Consider the following 17,545-nt stretch of genomic DNA (forward strand, 5'->3'; position numbering starts at 1 on the left):
CCTGTGACCATCAAAGAGTTCACACTGATGTGAACACTTATGAATGCAAGAAACGTGGGAAGGTCTTTCACGGGGGCTCGAACTTTACCCGCCATCAAGGAACTCATGGTGGTGAGAAACCATGTGAACGTAGGAATGCTGGGAAACCTTGAGTTCCAGATGAGGACTTATTACCACCAGGACATTCACAGGGGTGAGAAGCTGTAGGAGTGTAAAAGTCTGTGGAAAGTCAGGCTCTGAGTCAGTGTCACGGAATTCACAGACAAAATGGGCATGGACGTGACAAAACAGACAATAGCTATGAACATGACCTAAGTCTCCCCATCCCCTCCAACCCTGCCCAGGAAGCAGAATGCTAATGAATCCCCCACCTCAGTTATTGTTTTGATATAAAAGCCATTTGGCTAATAAACTCAGGTGATCTTCAGGATTTGAATGAACCCTGAGACTCCCTCCTGATATTGTCGTGTGAACTGTACCTCATTTATTCCCACACCTTCACTCTGACGCGAGAAATACTTTGTCCTGGCTGGTCCCCGACACTCCAGAAGACAGTATATGCTTTGAATCAGGGTTCAATATAAGGTACTGTTTCTCCTATTGCCAGAATCCATGGGTCCAGGAATCAAGAGGTGGAAAAGGACTAATTCCACTCACTATCACCTCTAGTGACCCACTAGACAAATTTTTACTTCTTGTTCCTGTGCCCTTATGTTCTGCTGGCCTGGAAGTCTGGGTCCCAGGTAGGGGAGAACTGTCTGGAGCCACAGCAAACATTCCACGGAGCTGGGAATTCAGGCTTCCCTTTGGCCACTTTGGGCTTCTGCTGCTGTGAAGTCAACAGGTTAAGAAAGGAATAACACTGTCAGGAGGGGAGAATGATCCCGATTACCAAGGGAAGATTGAATTGCTTCCCCACAATGGAGGTCTGAATGATCACATGTGGACTTGCAGGAGATCCTCTAGGGCGTCTCTTGGTGCCACCATGTCCCGCCATTAAAGTCAATTGGAAACTCTAACAGCCTACTCCACACAGGATTCACAGAATTAGGGTTCAGACACACCAGGAATGAAGGGATGGATGAGTCACTCCTCCAGGAAGAGAGCAAAGACCTGCTGTGGTTCTTGCCCAGGGGGGCGGAACTAGGAAATACAGAATGGGTAGTAGAGAAAGGTAGTAGTTATACATATCAGCTAAAGCCACATGACCAGTTGCAAAAAAGAGATCCTAATTGGTGTGTTTCTGTTATATTTTGTTAAGAATGCATTTGTACAGATATTTGTTTTCTTTCTTCAATCTCTTTATCAGGTGCTATAACTACAATTAAGAGAAATCAATGGTTATCATATTTAAGTCTGAGATGTTGAACGAGTGTTCCCCAAGGGATATTACCAACTATTTTAAATTTATAATGCATTTGCATCTGTATGAGGGAGAGTTATATCCCATTAGGTGATTGTGGCCTGGTCAAATGTATAATGCATTTGCGATTTGTATGTGGGATGATTATATCATGTGAGCAATAATTATGAACTGGTTATCATTTTCACTCAGAAATTAAGCATGATATAAGGTGATATGATTGTGTATCAAGATGGCAAGATGAGGATTTGTGATGGGTCTCGACTGTCAAGTTGACTATATCTGGAATTCTCTATAACCCGCGCTGCTGGGTGCAGCTGGATAGGACCTTTTTCTTAATTGGATCATTTGAAGTGGGAAGACCCACTTTTAATCCAACTCTTTTGAGGTGGAAGATTCACTTTAATCTGTGCCACACCTTCTGCTGGCAGCCTATATAAGGGCATGGAAGAAGGAGGGCTCTCTCTTCGCCTGCTTGCTGTTGCTGGATGTAGGTTCCATGAGGACTTGAATGTGTCCACATTATTTATTTTTCATTTCCAAGACAATGTGTAGATCTCTTCTGCTTGTAAAAGGTTTACACGTTCCAGATAAAGCTGGGCTTGTCTGACCATCATCCCTGCTATCAGCTCCTCCCAGTATAACCAATGTATTTGTTTTAGCTACTTTCCTATTGCTGTGAAGAGACGACTTGACCAAAGGGGGGAATTACTTTTTATTTTTGAGACAGGATCTTTCTGTGCACCCCTGGCTGGTCTGGAACTCATACTATAGAACAGGCTGGTCTCAAACTCAGAGATCCACCTGTCTCCACCTCCTGTAGAAAACTACTCTTAATTGGGGGCTTGTCTGCAGTTTCATCATGGTGGAGAGTGTGACATCTGGCAGGCAGGCATGTCACTAGAGCAGTTGCTGAGAGCTCATGTAGGACCCAAAAGTTAGAGACTAGGCCTGGCTTGGGCTTTAGATACCTCCAAGGCCACCCACAGTGACACACCTCTTCCAACAAGGCCACACCTCCTAACCTTTCCTAAACAGCTTACCAGCTAGGAAATGGATAAATGAATGATTTAAATGTGTGCCCTGGCAATGCTGAAGCAGGCATGGGCAGCCCGTATGTGGTGGTTCTGTTGATCTTGTCCATATTGGGTCTCACGGTCTAAGTTAATGAGGACAACACCAGATCTCATTACAGATGGTGTGAGTTACCATGTGGTTGCTGGGAATTGAACTCAGGACTTTTGGAGAGCAGGCAGTGCTCTTAACTGCTGAGCCATCTCTCCAGCCTCTTACCAACCAAATTCCAAATATATGAGCTTGTGGAGGCCATTTTCGTTCAAACCAGCATATTAGTCTTCCAGATTTTTAAGGGATATATGTATATATGTGTATATATTTCTGGCATATACATGGTTATATGGGAATGACTAGAGTACTTAAAATGTTTGTAATGTGTATTTTTAAACTGTGTCTAACAAAATAAATGGTTAACATTAGACATCAAAATTATCTTCCAAGCTTCATTTTTATGCAAAAGGTTCAAAATAATTTTTCATAAAAATAAAGACTATCGCCGGGCGATGGTGGCGCACGCCTTTAATCCCAGCACTCGGGAGGCAGAGGCAGGCGGATCTCTGTGAGTTCAAGACCAGCCTGGTCTACAAGAGCTAGTTCCAGGACAGGCTCCAAAACCACAGAGAAACCCTGTCTCGAAAAACCAAACAAATAAATAAATAAATAAATAAATAAATAAAAAATAAAGACTATCAATTTTTCATTGTTCCCCATAGTATAACTCTAATAGAAAATGTCACGCCTAAATTACTTTTCAGATAAAGTGATTACATTTTCCTGATCATCCAATAAGTATTCAAGGAAGAAATAACTCGACCATCATTTTTTCACAGTCAACACGATCGCACAGTCATACGCTGATGGAACCCCTGGACTCGGTATGAGATACTAACAGAAGAAAAGCATATTTATATAATAAAAATCATTATGGCCAACTAGTGAATTATACCAGAAGTACGTAGTGACCCTTCACGAGCAACTCGCTATGGCTGAAGTCTGTGTGGAGCAATCCCACAGAGGTATAAAATCGCATTGCCACCAGTACAGTTCGTCACAGAATAGCTAGCCGACTTTGCAGTTACCTTTCTGACGTGGGCCTACATTTCCCAGACTCCTCGCGTCCGGAACGCCGCTTCGGTTTCGTTTCCTCGCGAGAGTTCGGGGCACTAAGGTCGCGGGAGGGCAGAGTCTGTAGACGAGTTCGTTAGGCGTCTTGCGGAGCCCGTGGTCCCGAAGTCAGGCGCTGCAGGCTGAACCCTGAGATGCACTCCCGTGGAGGTCGGAGTGTCAGGAACGCCTGAAGGATGTGTCTGTGACTTAGGTGGCCGTGTCTCCGCTGGGTGTGCTGCAAGCCTGCCAGCTTTGGGAGCCTGGTTTGTGGTTGGTGTGATGTGTGTGTGCTTGCCTGACTGGAGATGTTTCTTTCTTGACAGTGGTTGTGACAGCCCCACGTGTATCGCGGAGGAGAGGAAGGGTGTTGTTGTAACCAGGTGGTAGGATGGATGTGTGTGTGTGTGTCACTTGGAGGTTGTTAGACGTGCCTGGTATCCTGTGCGTGACTGGTTTGGCTGTGTAGACGGGTGTGATGGCAGTGGTGCTGAGATGGTCGCTGCTGGTTTCCGTGGCCTGTGACTTCCGTGGTTTTCCCATCTGGGTGATTGTCTGACGTGTGTGTGTGTGTGTGTGTGTGTGTGTGTGTGTGAGAGAGAGAGAGAGAGAGAGAGAGAGAGAGAGAGAGATATTGACTGAGGGATTGTATATGCTGTTTTCATGAACGTCAATAAAATAGAATTACACCCTTGTAAAAGAGTGTCGCTGTCGCCTACAGTTTGTTTTTTGTGCATGCTTGGATCCTGTTTAAGTGCTCAGTGTAGCACTAAACCATGAAATTGTGGCTCTAGCTATGTGGCTATGGAGATTTTATTCCATGTGACTTCGTGTAGTCATTAGTATGTTTTGTACCTATGATCTTACCCTAGTTCGGTAGGGTTCAGCGGTAAAATTTTGTTTGGAATTCATTTGGGAGCTGAATCTTTCGAAGGATCCTGAATTTCTCGTGACTTTGTGTCTCTCCCCAAATCCCTCCCAGAATTTAAGGACTTAGCCTCTGTTTGGCCACAGTGGTTACTCATCCATTCAGACATGGCCAGGATCGATTCGGCTCTGCCATCCCTCCTCATCCCGCCTGGGAAATATAGTTTTGTTGCTGGTTGTCAGTGCTCCTTGATCTTATAGCCAAGGAAATTCGCAGACAGAAAACCAGAGAATTGAGATTCCGAGTGAAGCTATAAGCCTAGTATTTAGATGATACTTCGAGATTCGATAGCACCCCAAGACAGGATGCTAGGAACGGGTTTCAGGAGTGGGAAATAATTGCTGTGGAGGCTAGAGCCCAAGACACTGCCCTCTAGTGGGCAACTTTAAGCCTAGACATAAATCCAAGCCTGAAACAGCTTGACCTTGTCCGTTTCCAATACTAGTCTCCAGACTTTGTATTAGATGAGGGATGGACTGTGAGGTTGGAGGGAGAGGGTGTAATTTGGACAATGACAAGAATGACATGGCATCTCGGTTTACTCTTTCTCTTAGGGTACAACACAGAAGAGAAAAGATGGCCGTTGTATGTTTAGAAGAGAAGTTTGAGGTAAGGAGATACTTGTTTCTATAGCTGCCTTTATTGTGTCAAGACATAATCTTCGCTTCATTGTTGTTTTTATAAATATCTCTACCTATGTCTTATAATGAGAACAAGGCAATTTATTTATTTATTTATTTATTTATTTATTTATTATTTTTGAGGCAGGGCCTCACTGTCTGGTTTGAACTTCTTTATATAGACCAGACTGGCCATGAAATCATAGAGACCCGACTTTAAAACAGAGAGAGAAATTGTAGTTCTGTTTTTAAAAACTTTATATATTTTTATTTTATATGCATTGGTGTTTTGTCATGAGTATCATGTCCCCTGGAACTGGAATTACAGACAGTTGTGAGCTACCATGTGGATGCTGGGAATTAAACTCAGAACCCCTGGAAGAGCAGCGAGTGCTCTTAACTGTTGAGCTATCTCCCCAGCCCCATAAAGACCCATCTTTCTCTTCCTCCCAAGTTCTGGGATTAAAGACATGTGCTATGCCAACGGCTATTGATTTTTATAGTTTGAGATTAATAAAAATGTATAGTTGTAATAGATGTTTTCCAGTAGTGGTTAAATTTATAAAGAATGGATTTGATGCTCATGGAATATAAGAGCATTCTTGTATTGTTTATCTTTCTTAATGTTTGAGGGGTTTTAGCTTTTTAAATTTATGTTTTTATCAACACAATCTTGTTGTACAGCACAGACCAGGTCAAACTCTTGCCCCAGCCTTCATGAATGTGCTGCCCTATCTTTGTCTTCGGTTTTGTTTGCTTTTTATCTGTTTAGCTAGTAAATAAAGTTTTGTGGTTTTGTACTTGAATGAATATGTTCCATGTGTACAACTAAGAAGATACTAAGGTCAGACATAAGCAAGGCCTCGTACAGCATGAAAAGGCTCCATCCTTTTACAGATGAAGGTGGGATACAAAGCATGGGCAGGAGACGCTAACTTAATTAGCTCTCTGTAATCCTCAGCCCTTCTCTCTGAGCCACTGTGTTTCCATATCCGGGAGCCTCCCTATGTTTCTCCACGCCTGCTAAACTCATGATTTAATGATGACCCGATTTAATCTGCTCATTGCTACTCACGGCCAAAGGTGAACACGGCCCTGCTCTTCCCTGCTGCACCTGCTGGCTCCCTGGGTCAGAGTGATTCTGGGTGGGCATGGTGGCTATTGGCTCCTCAATCACCATGCCTGGCTGTTAGGGGAGTTCTGAATGGGCAAACCATCTCCACACCTAGCATAACTTCTTGCTGGAGAAAAATGAGCCCTCCTTAGCCTGGGCGGATAATTACCCTCCCTGGAACAGCCTTGATTGGCTTCACTTGTGCAGTTCCATCAGCAACATCCTCTATGACCCGCTCCCCGGGCAGAGCCTCTCAGAAGGTGTGTGACCCGCTCCCCGGGCAGAGCCTCTCAGAAGGTGTGTGACCCGCTCCCGGGGTGAGAGCCTCTCAGAAGCTCCCCGGCATACAGTTTGGCTTCCATCAACGTTCTCTTAGGAACTCCAGCTCGACACAACTCTGCGACATTTGTCTTTGAGGACAGACAACACTCTCCTTGGCTTTACCTTTTGACTGTCTCCCCTGGGTTGTGCTCCCACTTCATGGACTCTTTCCGTGCTAGTCAGTCACAGATCTGCCAAAGTTTTTCCTACTTCACCAAGATCTTGTCCAGCCAAGAGGCCCAGCAGCACCGCTAAAGCTCCACCCCAGCCTCGGGTGTGGATCAACCTTTTGTGTAACTCCTCTAGGAATACAGTTCTGTCTGGCCCCGTGAACGGGGTTCAAACACAGGTTCTCTTACTCCTACTTCCTTCAATAGCAGCGGAGCCTCTACACCCTGCTGTTTGTGAGGACCGTAGCCGGAGACAAGCAGGTGTTCCTAATGGCTCTGACTTCCCTCACGCTGTGGTGGCTTCTGCAGCTTTTGCCTTATGTCCGGGGGATGGGTACTACATTTCTCAGTTATCCTGCCTCCACAGCAGCCAGACCGATGCCGTCTGCTCCTGTGTCCCACAGCTTCACAAGCCAGGCTGGGACCGACTCTTTGATGGCTTGTTTAAGTCTTCCCCAGCTCCAGCAGCCCAAGGGTGCTATCCTGATGGTCCTAGTTTCTCATATGGGACCCTTGCTAAGGCCCCACCTGCAGGCTGGATCGTAGATTGTCTTCTTTCTGTATTAAGGTTGGACCCGAGTAGTATCTTTAACTGCTTTTACCACCGGCCTCTCTCCTCATTTCATCTCAGTCACTAATGAGGCTGACTTGGCTGCATCTCTCTTGTTGCATTTGCTGCCATCTCGGCCTGGCATGCATTTCTGTCTACACACAACAGTGGCCAGGAGGCCTCTGCTGCTGTGTGGCAGCAATCTTGACCCTTGTGTGCTAATTTCAAAGGCTGCAAAGCTCCCTGTAATCCTTTAACTGTTTTCAGGTCTCCGTATTCATGCGGTGAGCCCCACTCATGAAGCAGGCATGGCATCCTGTACACCTAGATGAACACTGCCATGCTGAGACTCCTCCTGCAGACACTGCTAAGCCTAAAGCACCCACACACCGTGGAGGGTGCTCCCTCCCACCTCTGGGCTAGGCACAGACCACATCCTTTATTAGGTAGAAAAGAAAAGTGACTGACTTCTGATTCAGGCAGAAAACAACAGCAAATTATTTGTAGGTATGATTTTTTTTTTCAGAGGAAAAAGGGAGAGGTCTGTGTTAGTCTGGGCTAGGGTGCTGTGATGTGTTTTGATTGAGCATGCTAATTGGGGTAGCCAAAAGAGGGCTTTTGATTGCTGCAGTTCGATACTTTGATGGATGAACCTTGGTGATAAGCCGTAGGAATGAATCTGGCATAAGAAAGTTTCCAAATAAGGGAATAGAACTCCGTGGCTAGCTTTAGGGATCACTCTATCCGTTTACAAGGGAGAGGGAGGTGGGGAGGGCAAGGCCTGCTCTGCCAAGTTTGACATGCTTGAGCCTCCTAGAGCCCTTCCTTCAGCTTCATAACACAAAGGTCCATCAATACCCACCATACAGGAAAGGACAGCTGAATCTGAATTTTCCTCTGTGCATGCTCCCCACTCAAGCTGCTCAGACTGTTATATTCCTTGCTGCCCAGAGAAGGGACCATGCCGTCATTCCGCCCCAGCCCCGTTGTTTCTGCCGTGCCACTGTTTGCCCGCCAGTTAGGTTGTGTGACAGAACTTCTTCCAGGAAGACATCACACACACACACACGCTTATATCTACTCACCCTAGATATGGAGCCCATGACGAACCAAAGATTGCATACCAACAAAGTTGGACTTTGTGAACCAATGAGTTTATTCCAGGAATATGGGTGAGGGTTACTTACAGGAGCAGAAAGGACTCAAAGACAATGGCACCACCAAAGCCCATCCCAGCACAAGCGACACCGCTCAAAAGCTGGGAACCTGAGGCACACGACACAGCCTGCAGTTAGCTGAACAAGATCGAGAGTGTTCCTGCTGCTTCCTCTTAGCCTCTTCTAGGCAGCTTGGCTGCTTTCTTCTTCCAGGCCACTGATCTGACCTCAGGGTCTTTGTAGGTTGGCTTGTCTGAGAATCTTTGTAGCTTTCTCCCATCCGAGGGGAAACCAGTGAGTTTGGTTGGGGTCTGTCAGCTAGTTTGTGAGATTTACTACACACTTTTAGTTACCTCGTTTACTAGACAAATTTGTTAACAGTGCTTGTTCCTGAAGCCTCCTTCCTAACTGAGCACTCTTAAGAATGAGGTCCCCGTTCTGATCATTTTTATAATGGCACTTGTGTCTTTCTAGTCTAACCTATATTTTTGTACCTATTCAACAGTACATCTGGCAACTTAACAAATTAAGAATTTTTATTTTAGGTGTATGAATGTTTTGCCTGCATGTGTGTCCTATATGAGTGCAGATACGCCAGAAGAGGGCATCAGATACTCTGGAACTGGAGTTACAGATGGTTGTGAGCCATTATGTGGGTGCTGGTATTCAAACCCTGGTCATCAAAAAGAGCAACAAGTGCTCTTAAATTTCTTAAGATTTGGGCTGGAGAGATGGCTCGGTGGTTAAGAGCACCGGCTGCTCTTCCAGAGGTCCTGAGTTCAATTCCCAGCAACCATATGGTGGCTCACAACCATCTGTAATGAGATCTGGCGCCCTCTTCCGGCGTGTGGGCATACACGGAGGCAGAATGTTGTATACATAATAAATAAATAAATCTTAAAAAAATATTTAAAATTTCTTAAGATTTGTTTGATATATATATATATATATCAAACATATACATATATATATGTATTTTGCCTGAATATATGAATGCATGCCTGGTACCCCCAGAAGTTAGGGAACATTGGAATAGAAGTGAAGTTGGGTGGTTGTGAGGCACCATATAGGTGCTGGGAACTCTGGTCCTCTTCAAGAAGAGCAAGTGCTCTTAACTACTGAGCCATATATCCAGCTCCACATACAGCATCTTTGACTAGGAACACTGATCTAACAGAAGATTTTTATAAGATAGAGATTCCTCTGATTTTATAAGATAAGCAAGTTGGTACATAACAAAAAGAAATCTTTGAATTTCTCAGTATGTGGCTTTCCTTGTTTGAGTCATGGCCTTTCTGGGGAGCCCACACTGGTCTTGAACTTGCTTATTTAGCTTCCATGGCTCCCAGACTCACTCTGAATTCCAGGCTGACCTCAAATTTATCTTGTCTTCATCAGCCTCACATCCTGGGATTGCAGAAAGAGCTTTATAAACCTCAAGGTTAGGAAATGGCTAGGGACTAACTGCAGAGAGATCAGGAATGTGGAACTGACCAATACTGGTAATTGGATCATTTTGAAACTCAATATTCAGTTGTGAGGTTGAATGTATATACTTGGGATGATATATTTCTATTTTTCTAATTTTTGGATGGGAAAAGGAGATTTTAAGAGTGATAAATAGTAATAAGTAATATTCAAAAGAAACATAATTCTAATAACCTTAAATTTCAAAAATGAAAATCAGAACTACTTCTTATACAATAGTCTATAAAAAGATTACATTACTGGTGACATAGAAAGTACTTATGACGCATCCTGTGTGATAGCTATTCTTGCTTGGCAACATGACTACATCCTGGAATTAACTACAAACCAAAAATAGAGGGCACACCTCTGAGGGATTTCTGCTTAATTTGAAGTGGTAAAATCTCCTTCTAATCCAGATCTTGAGGCAGGAAGACACACTTTTAATCCAGACCTTTAATCTAGATCTTATCTGGGGTCCACCTTCTGCTCTAAGGAGAAGGAGAAGGAAGGATTTGCTCTCGCCTGGCTAGCAGGTCCACTCTTTCACTGGCATTAGAGCCTACTGCTTTGGGATTCCAGCACCTACTGAAGACAGCTGAGACATCCAGCCTCAGACTGAGCAATGACTGGATTCTTGGACTTTCCGTTCATAACCAGCCATTGTTGGATTAGCTGGACCACAGCCTGGAAGTCCTTCTAATAAATCCCGTGTGTGTGTGTGTGTGTGTGTGTGTGTGTGTGTGTGTGTGTGTATGAGAGAGAGATTCATTCTGTAAGTTCTGCCGCTCTAGAGAACACTGACTAATATAATCTGATATAATGGTGACTATGAGGACTCAAGATTCTTTAGTATTAAAAATCGTATAAGGTTGTACCAGCCATGTCTTTCCACAGTTTGAAAGTCACAGTTCATGAAACAAGACTCTGAATCTGGAATGTGAATTTCCAGCAGGGGAGGCTAGGGACTGAAAGAGCACGCAAGATGTTCTGAGAACCCAGGGTGTCTCTTGCCCTGAGGTTCTTTAGAAACAGCTACTTGCAAAGATAGAATATAATCAATAACTATGTTAGTGTTTTGCTTATTAGGTTGCCAGGGATAACAAAGACTGTGAAGTATGGGAAGAAACATATGTGAACATAACAAGCCCATGTGTCTTTTTGTTTGTTTGTTTTTCGAGACAGAGTTTCTCTGTGTTGCTTTGGAACCTGTTCTGGAACTAGCTCTTGTAGACTAGGCTGGCCTCAAACTCATAGAGATCCATCTGCTTCTGCCTCCTGAGTGCTGGGATTAAAGGAGTGCACTACCACTGCCCAGTCTTTTTTTTTCCCCATGTGTCTTAAGAAATAGAACATTCTAGCTTCCTTGAGGAAACGTCTGTTGTCCTCATGTGCCGTGGGTCAGAATGTCTAAATGTGGAATGTGTTTCTTTCTCAGTTAAGGCTGTTATGGGTATGACAGCACAGGCCTGTGATCCCAACACCAAGGGAGGGAGGCGGAATGCGGAGTTCAAGGCCAACCTGGTATTTGTGAGAAACTGTCAAAACCAGGAAATAACATCAAAAAAGATTTTACAGGGAAAAAAATTCAATCATTTTTCTTATTCCTAAACAGCAGAGAGAAACAGCATTTGTTGAATGTGTGATATCCAACTTAAGTATTTTTCTAGGGTATTTGTATATGCTGTTTCATCATAGAAACTGGGGCATTGTATGGACTGTATTCACTCCAGACTTACAGTACAATGAGAAAACTGGAACCCACTTAGACCTCATCGCTTAATTCTGTGCTGTGTGTCTACGTCAGAAGCCTCCGTCTTTGGCTTGGCAGTGCCCGTTACGGAGTCTCCTTTCGTATCGTTCCCTCCATTGAGGAGCCGTGTTGTTCGTTTCTGAAGTCAGCCATGTGCAGTAGTGTTGCTTTGACTTCTCACGGGAAGAGTGGACATGCCTGGACTCTACTCAAAGGGATTTGTACAGAGAAGTGATGTCTGGAAAGCTGACTTGGGGTCAGTTGGTAAGAATTTCTGTCCCTTGTATCTTATGACCTAAGTTTTTTAAAAAGCATTTATTTACTTTATGTGTATGAGTTTTGCCTACACATGTTCATGTGTACATGCCTGTAGTTCTTGTGGAGGCCAGAAGAGGATGTCAGGTCCTCTGGAACAGATGGTTGTGAATCACTAGGTAGGTGTTGAGAATTGAACCTAGATCCTCTGGAAGAGCAGCCAGTGCTCTTAACCTCTGAGTCAACCCTTTTCAATTTCTGAATTTTAAGTTATTTAACAGTGTTATGTGGGCTTAGTGTCTGCCTATGCCTGTAATTTCAGCACTCCAGAGGTTGAGACAGGAAGATCGTAAGCTTCAGGCCAGCCTGGACTACATAAGATGAGAAAAAGAACAGAGAGGGACAGCGTGGCTCAGGTTCCTACATCATAGCACTCAGAATCCCAGCCCAGACACCAAGCAGCATGAGAGAGTCCAGAACACTGCTTTAGCTTTTCACTTTTCATGTGGCTTTTTCAGAACGCTCAGACTTACTTGAGCAGAACAGAAGACCGCGTTTGCTCTGTCTCTGAGTTGTCAGTTGTGGGTTTTTCTTTGTTTGTTTTTAGCTTTTAGCCTAACAATTCTTTATGCATTCTCACCCTCATTTTTAAGCTTTTTATATTTTTCACAACTTATGCTAAATTAACAGAAATAATATTTTTACATTTTTTGAGATAAGGTCTCACTATATAGCTCTGCCTGACCTTGAACTTGCAAGGTTGACCAGGCTGACCTCAGACTCACAGGGATCCACCTGCCTCTGCCTCCTGAGTGCTGGGATCAAATGGATGTGCGACTATACACCATGATGTTTGGCCAAGATCCTTTTTTTAAAATTAAGATTTATTTTTAAAATTTTGCTCTTGCTGGGTGTGGTGGCACATGCTTTTCATCCCAGGACTCCAAAGGCAGAGGCAGGCAGATCTCTCTGAATTCAAGGCTAGCTTGTTCTACAAAGCCAGTTCCAGGACAGCCTGGAAAAACCTGGTCTAAAAAAACCAAATAATTAAAAAAATAGATTTTACTTTTATGTGGTTTTTGTCTACATGTATGTCTTTATACCAAATGCATTGTCTACAGAGCCTAGTAGAGAGCATCAGATCCGCTGGAGCTGTAATTACATGCAGTTGTTAGCTACTGTGTAGGTGCTGAGAACCTAACCTATGCCTTACAGAAGAGCAGACTGAGTTATCTCCACCCTCCACCCGAGGCAGGATTCTTACTGTTCAGGAACAATAATTAAGGCGCACACCACCACTTCCTGACTCGAAAACTTTCTTAATCTCACCCTTTTTCACTCCCAGGCGAGTTTTCATTATTCTCTCATCTCAGGTACCCATTATGTATTTTTTTTTTTTTTTTAGTTTTTTCGAGACAGGGTTTCTCTGTGGCTTTGGTGCCCGTCCTGGAACTAGCTCTTGTAGACCAGGCTGGTCTCGAACTCCCAGAGATCCGCCTGCCTCTGCCTCCCGAGTGCTGGGATTAAAGGCGTGTGCCACCACCGCCCAGCATTATGTATTTTAAACTTTTTTTTTTATTTAACTTTATTATGTTCGTTGGTGTGAAGGTGTCAGATCTCGTGGAACTACATTTTCAGACAGTTGTGAGCTGCCATGTGGGTGCTGGGAATCAAACCCAGGTCCTCTGGAAGAGCAGTCAGTGCTCTTAACCGCTGAGCCATCTCTCCAGCCCCCATGCATTATGTATTTTAATATAGGAAGTCATTCTAAGCTAATGTGTGTGTGTATACATATCATCATCATCATCATCATCATCACCATCATCATCATCATCAATCACAGCAAATGTCGCCATGCCTCGTGACTAAACTTTTCTTTTTGGGTTTCTTGAGAGAGGGTTTCTCTGTATAGCCCTGGCTGTCCTGTAACTCACTCTGTATACCAGGCTGGTCTCTAACTCACAGAAACCCGCCTACCTCTGCCTCCCGAGTGTGGGGTTAAAGGTGTGCACCACTACTGCCCAGCAAAGCTAATATTTTCTATTCTGGATAGCAGCATCAAAATCACTTAAGTTGGTTTTTTACTATGGAGGCATGTATAGAATAATATAGAATGGAAAGCCGTATTACTTTAAGGAAACTACATTTGTAGTAAACTTTGCTTTGAATGGTAGATAATGATATGGGTGGGATGTAGTAAGCAATGTTTGGAAAATACTAATATATGCTTGTTACTTACAGATGTTCTTTTCCTGTTGTCTTTTCTGGTATTTTATTTCTATTTCTCTGAAATTATTTACTGTTCTCTTTCAGACTTGACTTTTAGATGTTTGAATAAGGACTTATCTTCAAAATAGCACATTAAGGAATCAGAATGATCTCAGTGGGAAGTGAATGACAGGTTTAAAAACTGCACCTAAGACTAATAATAATTCTGGGAGATATTTGGAAGTCAAAGACAGGCTAGAGAAGGAAGAAGAAAATCAGAAGTAATATTACAGGCAAGAGATGATACCATATGACAAAATGTCCATTTTCAGCCCTCATACTTATTTATCTCAGCATCCAAGAGCTTATTCTATGGAGAAACCCTATAAATGCGAGGACTGTGGGAAAGCCTTCAGACGGGCCTCACACCTAACTCAGCATCAGAGCATCCACACTGGTGAGAAGCCCTATGAATGTAGGCAGTGTGGGAAAGCCTTCAGCCGTGACTCTCAGCTGAGTCTTCACCAAAGACTTCACACTGGTGAGAAACCCTACGCATGCAAGGAATGTGGAAAGGCTTTTACTCAAAGCTCACAACTTATTTTACACCACAGGATTCATACTGGTGAAAAACCATATAAGTGTGAAGAATGTGGGAAAGCCTTTATTCGAAGCTCACAACTCAGCCGACATCAAAAAGTCCATACTGGTGAGAAGCCCTTTGAATGTAAAGAATGTGGAAAGGCTTTCCCTCAGAATTCGCAGCTTACTCTGCATCAGAGACTGCATACTGGAGAGAAGCTTTACGACTGTACAGAATGCAGGAAGGTCTTTACTCAGCTGTCCCAGCTCATTCTCCACAGGAGAATCCACACTGGCGAGAAGCCCTATGAATGTGTAGAATGTGGGAAGGCTTTTATTTGTGGTTCCCAGCTCTCACAGCACCAGAAAACTCACAATGGAGAAAAGCCATATGAGTGTAAGGAATGTGGAAAGGCTTTTATTCGAGGCTCACTACTTATGCAACATCAAAGAATTCATACTGGTGAGAAGCCCTATAAGTGTGATGAGTGTGGAAAGGCTTTTATCCGTGGTTCCCAACTCACTCAGCATCAGAGGGTTCATACTAATGAAAAGCCGTATGAATGTAAAGAATGTGGAAAGACCTTCAGTCATGGCTCACAACTTACTCAACACCAGAGAATTCATACTGGTGAGAAACCTTACCAGTGTAAGGAGTGTGGGAAAGCCTTTAATCGTGGATCCCTCCTTACTCGACATCAGAGGATTCACACTGGTGAAAAACCCTACGACTGTAAAGAGTGCGGAAAAAATTTTAGTCGAGGCTCAGAACTTACGCAGCACGAGAGAATTCACACTGGTGAGAAACCCTATGAGTGTAAGGACTGTGGAAAATCTTTTATTCGTAGCTCACAGCTTACTCAACATCAGAGGATCCATACCGGTGAAAAACCATATGAGTGTAAAGACTGCAGAATGGCCTTCACTCAGAGCTCACATCTTTCCCAGCACCAGAGACTGCACACTGGTGAGAAGCCCTATGTATGTAGCGAGTGTGGCAAAGCCTTTGCGCGTGGATTACTGCTCATACAGCATCAGAGAATTCATACTGGGGAAAAACCGTTTCAGTGTAGGGAATGTGGGAAGGCCTTTATTCGCAGTTCCCAGCTTACTCAACATCAGCGAACTCACACTGGAGAAAAACCTTATGAATGCAAGGTATGTGGGAAGGCCTTTGGTCACGGCTCTCAGCTTACTCTGCATCAGAGCATCCACACAGGCGAGAAGCCCTATGAATGTAAGGACTGCAGCAAGGCCTTCACTCAGAGCTCACATCTTTCTCGGCACCAACGAATTCATACTGGTGAGAAGGCATATCAGTGTAAAGAATGTAAGAAGGCCTTTACTCGAGGGTCACAATTAATGCAACATCAGAGGATTCATAGCAGTGACAAATCTTTTGACTGTGAAGAATGTGGAATAGACTTCAGTCATCATTCACAAATTTTTGTTTGAGTCAACTTATTCTTTTCAATTAGCAAAGCATAGCGTTTCCTGATCGTTATCAGTGAAGAATTCTCACAGATGTGAATGTGGGATTCACAAGGTTCAGCATTTGGAGAGTTATACGGGAGAATGGAAATGCTGATAGAATGCAGATAGGGAAGCATTTGTTTATAACTATACTACATTTTAGAAATTAAAATAGAAAGTGCTTCTGTTACTGTGGTGTATAAAGCTCTTTAGCACAGAAAACATCTGTGTCAATATTATTGTGGTCCTATCAGTTCACTTCCTTTGTGACATTTGTTATAAATAACCTTGTTTTAAGAGTTTGTAAGAGAGATCTAAGGTCATTTTTTGTCTTACGTCTAAACATGTAAAAGTACTTAGAACAGTGCCTTGAACATAGCAGGTCATAAACATTAGGTGCTATTTTTATTATTGTGATTCCAGAGAATTTGCATGAAAGGAAGGAACTGTATAGTTAACATTAAGAAGTCTTTCACTATTATTTGTCCTAAACAAATTATTTGGGTGGGAGGCATTATACACTGTCACCAATGTGAGAAAGCATCCATTCAAATCTCATGTATTTATTATAAGAGAAATGTATGAAGACACTCTGTGGCATTTGTGGGTTATTGAGCACCACTGTTCCTGACTGTAGGAGAGGTGTGGTTTCCCATAAAAGTCCCAGGCTTACATGTTTCACCCTCTTTGATGCCAACTCAAGAATATTATTTATAAATGATGAACTAAATACTCAAGATTAATCTAGGAAATAAAAGAACTTGAATGTTTAGTTTGTTACCTAAAATAAAAAGTTACATCTATAGACTGTATTTCATTTACAATGAAAAATCTGATGCGTTTGTATCGCAGTCCACTGTTCTACCCAGTTCTCATTTCCACGTCAATCACAAGAAACCTAGAAAATGCTGTCTCAGTCTCCACTGCAGGCCAACAAGATGAAAATGGTATTTGTATGAGTAAAGTATTTAAGAAATCCTTCCTCTGTTTCTTTTCCCTTCTTAACACTGTAGGCATCTGAGGTGGAGCCCAGATAGCCTCATGAGGATTTTGGAAGTGGTATCTGGGTGTTTTGGATGGTGGAGGCTGCAACCCTGCTGATTTTGTGAACAGTCATTCCAACTCTGCTCTGCCTTTGTATTCTTTATTTAAAATTAAAGTGACCCTCATACTTGTTGACACTCTCCTAGTACTCTGAAAGATAACCCCCCTCTCCCTCCTTCCCTGTCCCCTCTCTGTTCTCTTGAGAGTTTCTCTGTGTAGCCCTGGCTGTCCTGTTACTCTGTAGACCAGGCTGGCCTCAAACTGGGATTAAAGGTGTGTGCCACCATGGCTAGCAATGAAGCTTGCTTTAAGGGCATAAAATAATGTTTCCCTGGAAATAGGCTGCTGGGAATAGGTGA

The 17,545-nt window shown here is 43.4% G+C and overlaps 1 long non-coding RNA gene and 1 pseudogene across 1 annotated transcript; both read left to right on the top strand.

Annotated features, from left to right (window-relative positions):
• LOC121449964 overlaps positions 1–17,167 on the top strand; it is a 50,078-nt pseudogene extending 32,911 nt beyond the window's left edge.
• On the top strand, positions 3,612–11,778 carry LOC121449668. The gene is made up of 3 exons (XR_005974538.1): positions 3,612–3,715; positions 5,027–5,081; positions 11,605–11,778. It is a non-coding gene; the product is annotated as an uncharacterized LOC121449668 (long non-coding RNA).
• Positions 17,168–17,545: the final 378 nt, after the last annotated feature.

Source organism: Microtus oregoni, unplaced genomic scaffold (genome assembly GCF_018167655.1).
Source record: "Microtus oregoni isolate MIOR12 unplaced genomic scaffold, Mior012 000006F_ref0000085, whole genome shotgun sequence".
Classification (NCBI taxonomy): domain Eukaryota; kingdom Metazoa; phylum Chordata; class Mammalia; order Rodentia; family Cricetidae; genus Microtus; species Microtus oregoni.